General features: G+C 47.5%; 1 protein-coding gene across 4 annotated transcripts in view; it reads left to right on the top strand.

Annotated features, from left to right (window-relative positions):
• Positions 1-13,721, top strand: part of NALCN (sodium leak channel, non-selective) — a 350,272-nt gene that overhangs the window by 267,958 nt on the left and 68,593 nt on the right. The gene's annotated exons all lie outside the window — the stretch shown is intronic.

Genomic DNA, 13,721 nt, shown 5'->3' with positions numbered 1-13,721 from the left:
AAAATCAATGCAAATCTAAATAATTCAAGGTGAAGGTAAATATTAAAGATGAACTGTAGTGTTTTCAAACAGTAACCACCTGACCTTACAAAGGGCAGCTGAATGTGCAAATAAATGTCACTGTTATTTCACCTCAGTTTTAATATTCTCACTTCTTTCTCTGTTCTTGTAAGTAGTTAATGTCCTTTAATTGTTAATTTGTTTTTGTACATTCTAACATGGGCTGGGCGGGTGATATCAGAAACAGTGAAGAGTGTAAGCATATGTGAAAAGTAATAGTGAACCACTTAGTACTGAAAAATATAGCTTTATATTATTCTCCATTGACAGGTCTCCACTATTCCCCCCAATAACAAAATTAGGTGTTACAGATACCACATGCCCTGAGCATGCTGGGATTGTGAGCAAGAGATTGGTGATCACATGGCAGTAACCTTGTACCTATTAAACAAAGTAAAAATAAAGATGTATTGAATTAAAAACATTGCAGATCTCCTTTACCACAGAATAGAAACTGACTTACAGCCCCTGACAATGATCTGCATGCTACTGATATCACAATGATATTTTACAGCAACGCAACCTATATAACAGGGGTCGGCAACCTTCAGCATGCGGCCCATCCGGGTAATCTGCTGGCGGGCTGCGAGACATTTTGTTTGCATTGACTGTCCACAAGCACAGCCCCTCGCAGCTCCCAGTGGCCGCAGTTCACCATTCCCGGCCAGTGGGAGCTACAGGGGGCCGCGCCTGCGGATGGTCAACGTAAACAAAATGTCTCGCAGCCCGCCAGCAGATTACCCTGATGGGCCGCGTGCTGCAGGTTGCTGACTCCTGCTATATAAGAAACTCAAAAACACAAAAACTATCCATCATTTCAGTTGAACGGACAATTTGTATATAGTGAGAAGCGCATTCACCATGTGAACTTTTAATACTCTGGGCAGAGCAAAGTGTGTTCACATTTCTTCTGAAAGTCCTTTAATTAAAAGTTATTTGGTTAGTTTAAGCACAGCGCTTTCATGCTATCCTTTGAAATAGTAATGAAACAAAGATTTTCCTACAGAATACTCTTGTGTAACAAATCATATAGGCCTCAGTTCCAAAAGGTACTTCAGCAATATTACTGGTACCACTACATGTGGGTGGTCTTATTGACTTGAGAGGACTACTCACATGTTTACAGAAATGCACACGCTCAAATACCATGCTTAATGGGAGTGTTATTTCCTGTTTCTCCAAGTATGCAAAATTAACCCATCTTGATTACACATGGAGATGGGCACATAAATTGTGAACATATTAATTGAATAGTTTGTTCAATAAGATTTTGCAATTTTAAAAAAATAAAATATTTGTTTTTTCCCATTATTCAGCCAGCTATAATAGCAAATATGGATACGCTGAATTTCAGTTTTGAATTGAAACAAATATTCACGCATTATTTTTGCGCTATTCACCCAACTCTAGTTATGAAATCATGAAATTCTTCTTTGAGTGCTTGTTCACGTCCATTCCACTTTAGGTGAGCGCGCGCCGTGTGCACGAGCATCGGAAACTTTTTCCCTTAGTGGCTCCCGTCGGGGCCCCCTGAGTGGCGCCACTGTGCCGTGCATATATACCCCTGCCGGCCCGACCCCCTCCAGTTCCTTCTTCCTGTCCGTGGCGGCGTTGGAACAACCTCTCTCTCTCTCTCATAGAAGAGCAGTCCCTTAGCCTTTTCAGAGTAGCTGTTATCAGTTAGTTAACATACCTGTATTGTGGACACTTAAGTGATTAGGTGCTTGCAGGCTTCCAGCACCCGCCCCGGGCCACGAGGCATGCCACAGGCCCACGACTTCAAGGCTTGCGCCACGTGCCGCAAACCTATGCCAGTTAGTGACGCCCACAACTTGTGTCTACGTTGCCTGGGGGACAAACATCAAACTGAGCGGTGTAAGATTTGCAAGGCATTTAAGCCAAGAACAAGGAAAGAAAGAGATTTTAATTTAAAGCAGCTGTTAATGGAGGCTGCATTGCAGCCACCGGGTCCGGAGCGCCCAACGCCGGCTCAGGCTTCTTCGGTGCATTGTGCCCCGGAGCCGTCGGGAGATCCGGCACCAGCTAAGCACCGTGAACTGTCGGCCCCAGAGCACCAGGCTAGGCCCCAGCACCACTCGTCCTCCCCGGTGCAGCCCCCCTCGCAACCAAAAGGAAGGCGTAGTCATTCCCCGCACAGGAGGCCAGTGCCTCCCAAGGCCCCGAGCACCGATAAGCGCGAGAAGGCCATGGTACCGGCGCCAACACCGGAGGTCCTGGCAGCACAAGCCCCACTGAGCCCAGACCTAAGTGAGCGCAGTGCGGACGATGGGCTCGAGGGCATAACGGATCAGCCCTCCACGTCTGGCACCTTTGAGGCTGAAAAGGACCTCATTGAGCTGTCGGGGGCGAGCCCCCTCCCGCATAGGGAGAACCCTCCGGCACTCACGCCATGGGTGCCATTGAGGGGTAAGCCGGCAATGGTGTGCCACTCGAGGACACCGTCTCGGCACCACTCCTGGAGTTGGTCCCGGTCGAGGTCCGACTCCGCGGACTCACAGTTACCAACTGCCCAGAAGGAAGTCGCGTCACCGGGAGTGGGTCGGCGTGAGGAAGCACCGGAAAGGGTACACCGCTCTCTGGCACCACCCAGAGACCGGCACCGGGAGGAGTTGAGACGGCCCTCGTCAGAGGACTCCTGCAGACGGTCCCAGTCCAGGGAACGCCAGCACCGGTCCCAGTCCCGGTCCAGATCCCGGTCCCGGGGATACCGGTACCGCTCCCGCTCAGCCAGGAGCCGCTCGTTCTCCCACCAGCACAGATCGTTGGCACCGCCGTGGCCTTCGCAATTGGCATCGCCGCAGTCCGGTGCCGACTCCGGCCGCTATAGCTACCCGCACCAGGCCCCGGACAGCAGGGACCCTCAGGTGGGCTGGCAACCCCAATGGGGGCCACTGGGCCATTGGCCCTTCTGGAACCCCTGGGCCTATCAGGAGTGCCAAGGGGCCCCATCCAGGGCAAGTTACTCAGTGCAGCAGTCCCGGTCCCCGCATCACCAGACGGTGCCGGAGGCTACAGCATCCAGGCCTCCAGCATCCCCCCAGGATAAAACAGAGAGAGCGGACTCCCATGGACTCCCGCCCTGGCCCGAGCCGGAGACCCCTCTTATGGGAGAAGGGGAGCAGGAGGACCAGCCAGAGGGGGTCGAGCAGCAGGTAACCTCCTCGTCATCCCTGGATGAGGCGGTGGTGGGTACAATGGTGTCCAGCCCTCCACCGATAGACCATAGAGCCCACCAGGAGTTGCTGTGCAGGTCACCCAGAACTTGGGGTTGCAGGCCAAGGAGACAGTTGAGCAGGAGGACCCCATGGTGGACATTTTGAGCCCCGAAGGTCCATCCAGAATAGTGCTCCTGCTCATTAAGACCATTCAGTCCAACTATAAGACCATATGGTAGACCCCGGCCTCCAGTGCTCCAACGGCTAAAGGAGTGGAGCGTAAATACTTTGCCCCATCTAAGGGTTATGAGTTCCTGTTCTGCCACCCGAGTCCATGCTCCCTAGTGGTCTCAGCAGTAAATGAAAGGGAGCGCCATGGACAGCCGGCCCCGGCCCCTAAGGCTAAGGAGTCAAAACGCCTGGACCTTTTTGGCAGAAAGGGGTATTCATCTGGGGGCCTTCAGTTGAGGATTGTGAACCAGCAGGCCATCCTCAACAGGCATAATTTCAACTCCTGGGCAGCAGTGGGGAAGTTTAAGGACAACCTTCCGCAAGGTTCCCAACAGGAGTTCCTGGTGGACGAGGGCAAGGCAGTAGCCAAGACCTCTCTCCAGGCCTCCCTGGATTCGGCAGACGCAGCGGCTAGAACAGTCGCGTCAGGGGTGGTCATGAGGCGTGGCTCCAGGAGTCAGGCCTGCCACCCGAGGTCCAGAATACCTTCCAGGACCTCCCCTTCGAAGGGTCCGGGCTCTTCTCGGACCAGAGAGACACGAGGCTGCACAGCCTCAAGGACTTGCGAGCTATGCTCAAGTAGCTGGGTATGCACACCCCGGCGACCCAGAGGAAGCCCTTTACGCTGCAGCCTCCCCCTCAACGCCAGTACCAGCCTCACCATAGGCATGAGCCTTACCATAGGTGAGGCAGGGATAAGAGGCGACGGTGAAACAATAATAACAATAACGTGCCGGGCCAGAACCAGGGCCAGCACAAAAACCCCAGCCAGGCACTAAGTCAGGCTTTTGAAGGTGCACTCGAGGACAGCGTACCAGACCAATCACTGGATCCGTCCCTTTGTTTCCTGAACCGCCTGTCCCGTTTCTCCCGTGTGTGGTCCAACATTACGTCAGACCGTTGGGTCTTACACATGGTGCGGAACGGGTACTCGCTGCAGTTCTCCTCCCTCCCCCCCTCACTCCCCTTCCCTCTTCAGGGACCCCTCTCACGAGCATCCCCTAGAGAAGAAAGTCCACTCACTGCTAGAGGCGGGGGCGGTAGAGGCGGTGCCGCACAGCCTAAGGGGGAAGGGGTTCTACTCCCGGTACTTCCTCATCCCCAAGGCCAAAGGGAGCCTTCGCCCCATCCTAGACCTGCGTGGGCTCAACAAGTTCCTGGTCAAGGCCCGGTTCCGCATGGTCTCTCTGGGCACCATCATCCCTTCCCTGGATCCGAGGGACTGGTACGCTGCCCTCGACATGAAGGATGCGTACTTTCATATCGCCACCCACCCAGCACATCAGTGGTTCCTACGATTCACCGTGGGCCAAGAACATTACCAGTTTGCGGTTCTCCCATTCAGTCTAGCTGCGGCCCCATGGGTGTTCACAAAGTGCATGGAGGTAGTGGCAGCCTTCTTACGGAGGCAGAGAATCCGGGTGTACCCGTACCTCGACGACTGGCTCCTGGTGGGTCGATCCGAGGCAGAAGTGCGGGGCCATGTGGAGGTGACCCTGAGGTTGTTCCGCAAGCTGGGGCTCCTGGTCAACGTCCCCAAGTCCACACTCGTACCCACGCAGAGAGTGGAATTCATAGGGGAGGTCCTGGACGCAGTGCAGGCCAGAGCAAGCCTTCCATTATCCCAATTCCAGGCTATCCAGCAAGCGGTCTCCTCCCTGCACCAGTCTCCAATGACAATGGCCAGGTGCTGCCTGCGGCTGCTGGGCCACATGGTAGCATGCACACACATGGTCAGGCATGCCAGACTGAGACTCAGAACTCTCCAGGCGTGGCTTGCTCAGGTGTACCGCCCAGGCAGGGACTCCCTGGACTTGGTAGTGACAGCCCCAAGGGACATGCTGGACTCACTGTGGTGGTGGCAGTCCCAGGCCGTGGTTTGCAAAGGCATCCCCTTCGCTGCCCCACAGCTGGACCTAACTCTGGTGACAGACACGTCAGACCATGGATGCGGGACTTACCTGGGGTCCTCATGACGCAGGAGTTGTGGTCCGGAGCAGAGCGGTCGCTCCATATCAATGTGAAGGAGCTCAGGGCGGTTCGTCTCACCTGCCAGACCTTTCATGCCACTCTGAGTGGTTACAGCATGATAGTTCTGATGAACAACACTACTGCCATGTTATATATAAACAAACAGGGCGGGTCCCATTCCTCGCCACTCTGTCGTGAGGCTCTCCTCCTCTGGGACCTCATAGCCCATGCAATTCACCTCGAGGCGTCCTATCCCCCAGAGGTACGAAACGAGCTGGCGGACTCCCTCAGCAGGTCGTACCGCATGCATTAGTGGACGCTCATGGCGGACGTTGTGCTTTTGCTCTTCCGCAGGTGGGGGTTTCCCCGGGTAGACCTGTTTGCCACCAGGGCCAACGCCCAGTGCCCATGGTTCTGCTCGTTCCAGGGCTGCAGCCCGGGCTCACTCGCGGATGTGTTTGCGATCCCGTGGAGGGGGGGCTTGATGTATGCCTTTCCCCCGCTCCCCTTCGTACACAAGGTCCTACTCAAGGTGCACAGGGACAGGGCAGCAGTGATCCTCATCGCCCTAGCCTGGGCCCGCCAGCACTGGGACACATTGCTCCTAGAGCTGTTGGTGGAGGCCCCAGTAATCCTGCCCAGGACCTCATTACGCAGGACGGCAGGCGGCTTCTCCACCACAACCTGCAGTCACTGCACCTGACGACGTGGAGGCTCTGTGGCTAAACGCCCTGGAAAGCCAGTACTCCCTTCCCGTGTAGCAGATTTTGCTTGGCAGTAGAAAGCCCTCTACCAGGGTGATCTATATGGCCAAGTGGAACAGGTTCTCGTGTTGGTGTGAACCCCGACACGTGCAGCCGTGTTAGGCCCTGGTGCAGGCCATTCTGGAGTACCTCCCCGCACCTCAAGCAGCAAGGGTTAGCCCCATCCTCACTCAGAGTACACCTGGCGGCCATCTCCGCCTTCCGTCCGGAGTTCTTGGGGGGCTCAGTGTTTTCCCACCCAATGGTGGGACAGTTCCTTAAAGGATTGGAGAGGGTGTTTCCGCACTCAGGCCCCCCAGTCCCTCCATGGAACCTTAACCTGGTCCTCTCTAAACTCATGGGACCCCCTTTCGAGCATCTTGCTTCCTGTTCTCTCCTCCACCTTTCCTGGAAGGCGGCATTTCTGGATGCCATTACCTTGGCCAGAAGGGTGTCCGAACTGAGGGCCCTCACCTCTGAGCCACCATATACAGTATTTCACAAGGACAAGCTGCAGCTCCGACCGCACCCCAAGTTCCTCCCTAAGGTGGTCTCCCAATTCCATTTGGGCCAGGACATTTGTCTGCCGGTGTTCTTCCCGAAACCCCATACGGACCCAAGTCATCGCAGCTTGCACACCCTGGATGTGCGTCGAGCACTGGCGTTCTATTTGGAGCGCACCAAGCCCTTTTGCAAATCCGCGCAGCTGTTTGTGGCTGTAGCCGAGAGAATGAAAGGCCTCCCAGTGTCAGCGCAGCGGATTTCGTCTTGGATTACAAGCTGCATCCGGGCGTGCTATGAGCCCGCAGGTGTTCTGGCCCCGGCGGTCACGGCCCACTCCACCAGGGCGCAAGTGACTTCCACGGCTTTCCTGGCACAGGTCCCGATCCAGGAGATCTGCAGAACAGCCACCTGGTCCTCGGTGCACACCTTCACGACCCACTACGCCGTCAACCAGCAGGCCAGAGAGGACGCAGTAGTTGGCAGAGCGGTCCTCCAATCAGTTGTTCCGTGACTTCTACCCTCCTCCAGAGGTAAGGTTGTAATTCACCTAATGTGGAATGGATGTGAACAAGCACTCGAAGAAGAAAAAACGGTTACTTACCTTCTCGTAACTGTTGTTTTTCGAGATGCGTTGTTCACGTCCATTCAACCACCCACCCTCCTACCCCTCTGTTGGAGTCGCCGGCAAGAAGGAACTGGAGGGGGTTGGGCCAGCAGGGGTATATGTGCACGGTGCAGTGGCACCACTCGGGGGGCCCTGCTGGCCCGACGGGAGCCGCTAAGGGAAAAAGTTTCCGAAGCTCGTGCACGCGGCACGCGCACACCTAATGCGGAATGGACGTGAACAACACATCTCGAAGAACAACAGTTATGAGAAGGTAAGTAACCATTTTTTCTGATGACTTAAAGGGTAGAATTAAATATAAATAACATGTCTGGTCAGATGTTGCATGAAACTGAGTGTTTACACATTCACGCAGGAACCAAGAGAGCACTAGGTAGGATTTAGTCAGAGTGATTCTGTAGCTTGCTATAGTTAGTTTCCATGGCAACCTCTCATCTGTATGAACCAATTTTCTTAAAAATATCGTTTCCTTTAAGCAAGCATGGAATGATATTGTATGTATACTTTACATTCCTGTGTCAAAAAGAAACATAACTATTTAACTGGTACCAGTGCCTCATAGAATGCACCCTACTGCTACTGATGAGACCGTGATGGCTTTAGCAGTTTTTCACCTCTTCTTTGCACTGACAGTGCAAAAGTCAGGTTTGGAACCAAAAGACAAGATTCTGCTCAATGTTGTTGCTCTTCCCCATACCTCCTCCTCGTGGTGTCTGTAATGTGTCTAGCCATTCCATTTTCTCTTTGAATTATGTCAGCATTTCTGTGTTCCACCCCTTCTGACTTGATAGGCAGCACTTAATTTATATTACATATTTGCTTACTTCCACCTGAGAAATTTTCTTTTGTTTTATCTCTATAGTGTAGTGACGAGCTTACTGACATTTATATTCAATACCAAAGTGACATGCAATTCACGACAATGTGAATCACAATTTATCTCCTTTGGTCTCCTGTAAAGTTGAGACTGCAAATAATAAATCTTCCCAGTATCAGAGTTATTTATTTCCCTTCAAGGATTTTCTCCAGTTTTAAAGGGAAAATGAGCTTGCATTGCACTCCTTATTTTTTTATGACCCTTACCTTTGTGACCCAAATACCTATTCTAAAACTTTGGCTATATGTAGGCATTTGTGTTTAGGAAATATTTTTCTTGTCCCAAAATGGCAGAAACATTGAATATTCTTATGACAGTAATTTATTTGTGACAAGCATTATTGTGTGTAAGGTAACCTAATAATCTGACCATGACTTCTGACAAAATTTCTTTACCCATACACATTATCATTACCTGGTAACAACAGTTGACTTGTGTCATGAATAGGAGGAAGGGTAGCAACCTTTATGTATCTTTGGCAGCTGTACTGGGTTGCCTTACCTGTAAAGGGTTAAGCAATTCAAATAACAAGGTTGGCACCTGACCAGAAGGACCAATGAGAAAAGAAGATACTTTCAAATCTGGGGGGGAGGAATTTTTTTTTTTTTTTTTTTTTTTTTTTTTTTTTTTTTGCTGTGTGTGTTGTTTCCTTACCGGACGGAGAGAGAAGCCAATCAGGTACAATATTTCCTGTGATAGACCCAGGCCAGCTGGGTACAGCAGAGTAGTAGAAGGCAGAGGCCATTGGATAAGCAGTTTTCTGTTCCCTGAGTGACCAGAGCAGGGGCTGCGCTAGAGCAATCAGGAACCTGCTAGAACCAATTAAGACAGGCAAGCTAATTAAGACACCTGGAGCCAATTAAGAACATACAAGAATCAATTATGGCAGGTAGACTAACCAGGACACCTGGTTTACAAAGGACCTCCCATCAGTTAGTGGAGGGCATGCAAGGAGCAGGGAGTGAGAAGGTGTGCTTCTGGAGAACTGAGGAGTACAAGCGTGATCAGGCTTCAGGAGGAGGATCCTGCTGTGAGGATAAAGAAGGTGTTGGGGGGAGGCCATGGGGAAGTATCCCAGGGAGTTGTAGCTGTCACACAACTGATACAGGAAACATTGTAGACAGCTGCTATCCACAGGGCCCTGGGCTGGAACCCGGTGTAAAGGGCGGGCCCGAGTTCTCCCCATCCCCCTAACTCCTGATCGGACACAGGAGGAGTTGACCTGGTCTGTTAGCAACACCAGAAGGGACGGTCTAATTTGGAAAGGGATCTGACTTGTCCCCGACCCACTAGGTGGGACACAGAGACTGCGGGGATTGTTCTCCGTTTCCCCCATGCTGACCAGTGATGAAGTTAGCTGAGTGAATGGCAGGTTTGAACCTCTAGCAGAAGCAGCCAAACTGAGGGCTACCATGAACCTCTGAGGCGAGCAAATCCGCCAAAAAGCGCAGGACCCACCAAGGCAGAGGAGGAACTTTGTCACACTCCTGAAAATATACCTGGAATAATCCATCTAAAACAACAAAAACTGTGAGTAGGACAAGGAAATGCGTTAGGTTATCTTTTGGTTTGGCTTCTGAATTTTCCTATGCTACAGAGGTAATTTCATTCCTGTTTTTGTAACTGTGAAGCTGAACCCAGAGGGAATCCTCTGTGTGTTTAAATCTTTTTATTACCCTGTAAAGTTACCTTCCATTCTGATTTTGCAGGTGTGATTCTTTTACTTTTTTCTTTATAAAAAAAGTTCTTCTTTTAAGAACCTGATTGATTTCACTGTCCTAAAGACAAAGGGTCTGGTCTGTGCTCACATTGCAAAGGCAACTGGTTGGTAGTTTATTTTCAAGCCTCCCCAGGAAAGGGGGTGAAGGGGCTTGGGGGGATATTTAGGGGGGGGGATAGGGATTCCAAGTGACCCTTCCCTGAATATTTTGTGTAAATCACTTGGTGCTGACAGCAATATCAATCTAAGGAATTAGTGCCTTAGAGAAGTTTTAACCTAAGCTGGTAAAATATAAGCTTAGGGGGTCTTTCATGCAGGTCCCCACATCTGTACCCTAGAGTTCAGAGGGGGGGAGGAACCCTGACAACTTGAAGTTGTATCATCTCACCAATCTCTAAAAAAACATAACTATTTTAGGGAACATTATTATCTCAACCCTACACCTCATTTCTCAGTAATGACTACTTTTCTATGTAGACATTTTTTTTCAGTTCTTCTAGCTGAAATATCTAAACCACTGGTCTTGCAGAACATCTGCTGTAGATGTGATGGGAGGAAGAGGAGTATGAGAAGAAAAGGGAAAGGGGCAGACAGGTACATCTTTGATTTAGCTACAAGACAGTTGGTCATGAAGTCATTCATCTGTAGTTTTGGTTGGTGAGAAGAGGATGGCAGCTGGATGAGAGGGGATCAGAGTAAAATTTGGAGGAAAGGAAATCCAGGTAGCAAGTATTAGGACTTTGCAGTTAAAGGGGAGGAGAGAGGTAGGATGAAAGATAGAGAGGAACAGTAGGTGTAATTGAAGGAAGTTTATTACAAGCTAGGCCTAGAATTATAGTCAGTAGGACCAGCATTTTGCATTTCATAACAACACACTGTAAATGTGATCAGCTGCATCACTTTACACCTTTCAAGCGTTTTCTTTTGTCACCTACAATGACACTAGCTATGCGTGTCCAATGCCCTTAGAACCAGATTCTCATTTACATTAAAGCACCTTTGCCCTGCCAGTGTCAGTGCACAGGGAAATAACATTGAGTTATTAGCTAGTTTCTGTCCAAACTGACATAAGATTTTTCTCATTACTTGTTGAAAATTATGCTGATATATTACATGAACTCATACATGTTTTCACCCAAAATACAGATTATATTTTTAATTAACAGATATAATATACAGTAGACTCTTCATTCAGCTGTGCTATATAAATTGAACCACCACTTGTCATCTGCCAAACTCCCAAGTAAAACACACACGGTGGATGTTATTTTCTTGCTTGCATTTCTTAGGATAGAACAGAAAAATATTTCCATATGGTTCTACAGATGGGAAATAATAATTACGTTTAAAATATTGCATTGCTATTAACGTTACATAACTGCAAACTCGTCATGTTTAGAAGAAAAGTTCCAAGGTTACCATGGAAAAGTATATTACATCTACCTTATCAGTTGTCCCCAAAACATTCCAGGGATTTATAGTTCACTGTCCACTATGAATCCAGGTCTTTTATTACAAAACACCCACCTGCACTAACCTTCATGCTTCTGTTAATATCAAATTTTGTAATATCAAAATTAATACAATATAATTTGCACTTTCCTTGGCTCTGTAAAATTTAATATAAAAAAGATATTTCTGTGCAATTCTCTCTGTAAACTAGAAAATTTTGCTAAGATATATAAATGTAGAAAAATCTGACTATTCAGTAGTAGTTTGCAATATTTAACGTCACTGGACCTGATCCTCAGAGGAAGTCAATGGAACTATGCCATTTTACATGAGCTGAGGAACTGACCCATAATCATTAGATGTGATCTAGCATAATTAATAAATCAGTATTGTCCTGTGATGCCTTGATTTTTATTTCATGAACTAAATCTTTTTATCCAGGAAGAACAGCCTTGGATTTTTACAATGGTTATTTTAAAAATTTAAAAAAATTGTTTACTATTAAAATATGTGCTATATCCTTTTCCAGCAGCTTGTGGCACTGCAGAGCAATATTGCTCTGTGATTTTTTTTTTTTAACTGGCATATGCTACAATGGTTTGTTGCATGCATTTTGGGTAACTGACGATTCCTAAGAAAAATGAAAGAATAAAAAGTCAGACTCACTATCAGGATCGAAAAAAGAAAAGGAGGACTTGTGGCACCTTAGAGACTAACAAATTTATTTGAGCATCATCTTTTGTGAGCTACAGCTCACTTCATCGGATGCATCGAGTAATTTTGGCTGTTTTAAATCCACTCTGTCGGTGATAGTAGTGAAATGTGCCAGCATTTGTTGAAGAAACATTAGAGCCATATCAATGATTTCTTAATTCCTTGTTCTCAGGCAGCACCTGCACAAATAAATTCTTGGGAATCAAAAGAGCCCTGGTAATGGTTTCCTAGTAGTGTGTGTTTTCTATGACATCCATCTAAAATCTTTTTATTGATGAAGCTGTAAGAGTGGTTTGCTGACCTGTCACAGCTGCTCCACTCCGATTAAAGTAACCTGTAGGAGTTCTTTAAAACAAAAGTTCTTAAGAACATATTTAACAATAATCAGATGTTGTAGGCAAAAGCAGGGCACTGTCTTCCACTAAGAAATAATGATGCAATACAATAAAAGGTTATATAACACTGTAGTCATTGCACTGTGCACCTTTATGAGCTGCATACATAACAAAGAAATAAATAATGAATAACCATATACTTAGTGAGTCTTCCCAGCACTTTACAATATATAATAAAAGAAAACAGCAGGCTAAATTGGTATAACCTAAAATAAGCTTAGAGTATAATATACTTACTTAAATCTATATCATGTGATCAAGTATTGTCTTTTCTACATTAAAGCGACTAATAATTTCCTCTACACGATTCAGGAACTCTGCAGGCATCACAAGTTTTAACTGCCACACTCCTTATGTACCAGCATGCCACATGAAGACATTATTAAATGAAACGGCAATCATTAAACCCAATTGTATGTTCTCACTTACAATACTGTAGCATTTTGTCTGTGACACTATGTAAATTTGGAAACTGAAGTTGGGAACATCTTGGTTTAATTAGCTAATACATAAAATAACTTAAGAAAAAATACTTAATATGTAAAAAACTGCAATGTTTTCCTGAATAAGGTTTTTTTCTAGTAGGCCCATTGGTACCTGAAATTGATGAATCTCTTTGACTGTTGATACTTGATTTAATCTCAGATGCTGCCTTTAAATATGAGAAATGGATAATTTGGGCACTTCTAAAGAATTCTTCCTCAAGGTTGTCCCTCCCAGATATTGTTGGCCAAATCTTCAAAGGTGCACTTGTAGAGTTGGGTCTACATTTTTTGCTTGTGCTCAGATTAGGTATACACAACTTTTTATGTATACAGACAAGTCACAGCTTATATAGCATTATATACATGTTGCAAATGAGAATTACATATGCATACAGGCACCACAGCCATTAGTGGAGAACATGCTCAACTTTATGGTCTAAATCGTCCCATTGACTTTGATTAGGCTACTCACAGCACATAAAGTTAAACATGTTTGTAATTGTTTGCTGGATCGGGGCCTAAGATGTCCACAGCTAATACCTCCCAATATTGGAAATACTGTCATTATGTCCCACTCCTAACTTTAGGAAAATAATTCAGTTCTTCAGTTACTACATTTGGTAATCATCGACATTAGAAGAAAAAAATCAAACAAAAAATTGCCATTGCTCTCAGCAGTCTCAATTATATCTAAATCCACAACAGGGTACCATGTTCATAAATCCACTAAACCTGTGATGAACTATTGAGAATCACATTAAACCAAGA

Source organism: Natator depressus, chromosome 1 (assembly GCF_965152275.1).
Source record: "Natator depressus isolate rNatDep1 chromosome 1, rNatDep2.hap1, whole genome shotgun sequence".
Classification (NCBI taxonomy): domain Eukaryota; kingdom Metazoa; phylum Chordata; order Testudines; family Cheloniidae; genus Natator; species Natator depressus.
The sequence above is the reverse complement of the archived record's forward strand: the minus strand, read 5'-3'. Positions and strand labels throughout refer to the sequence as shown.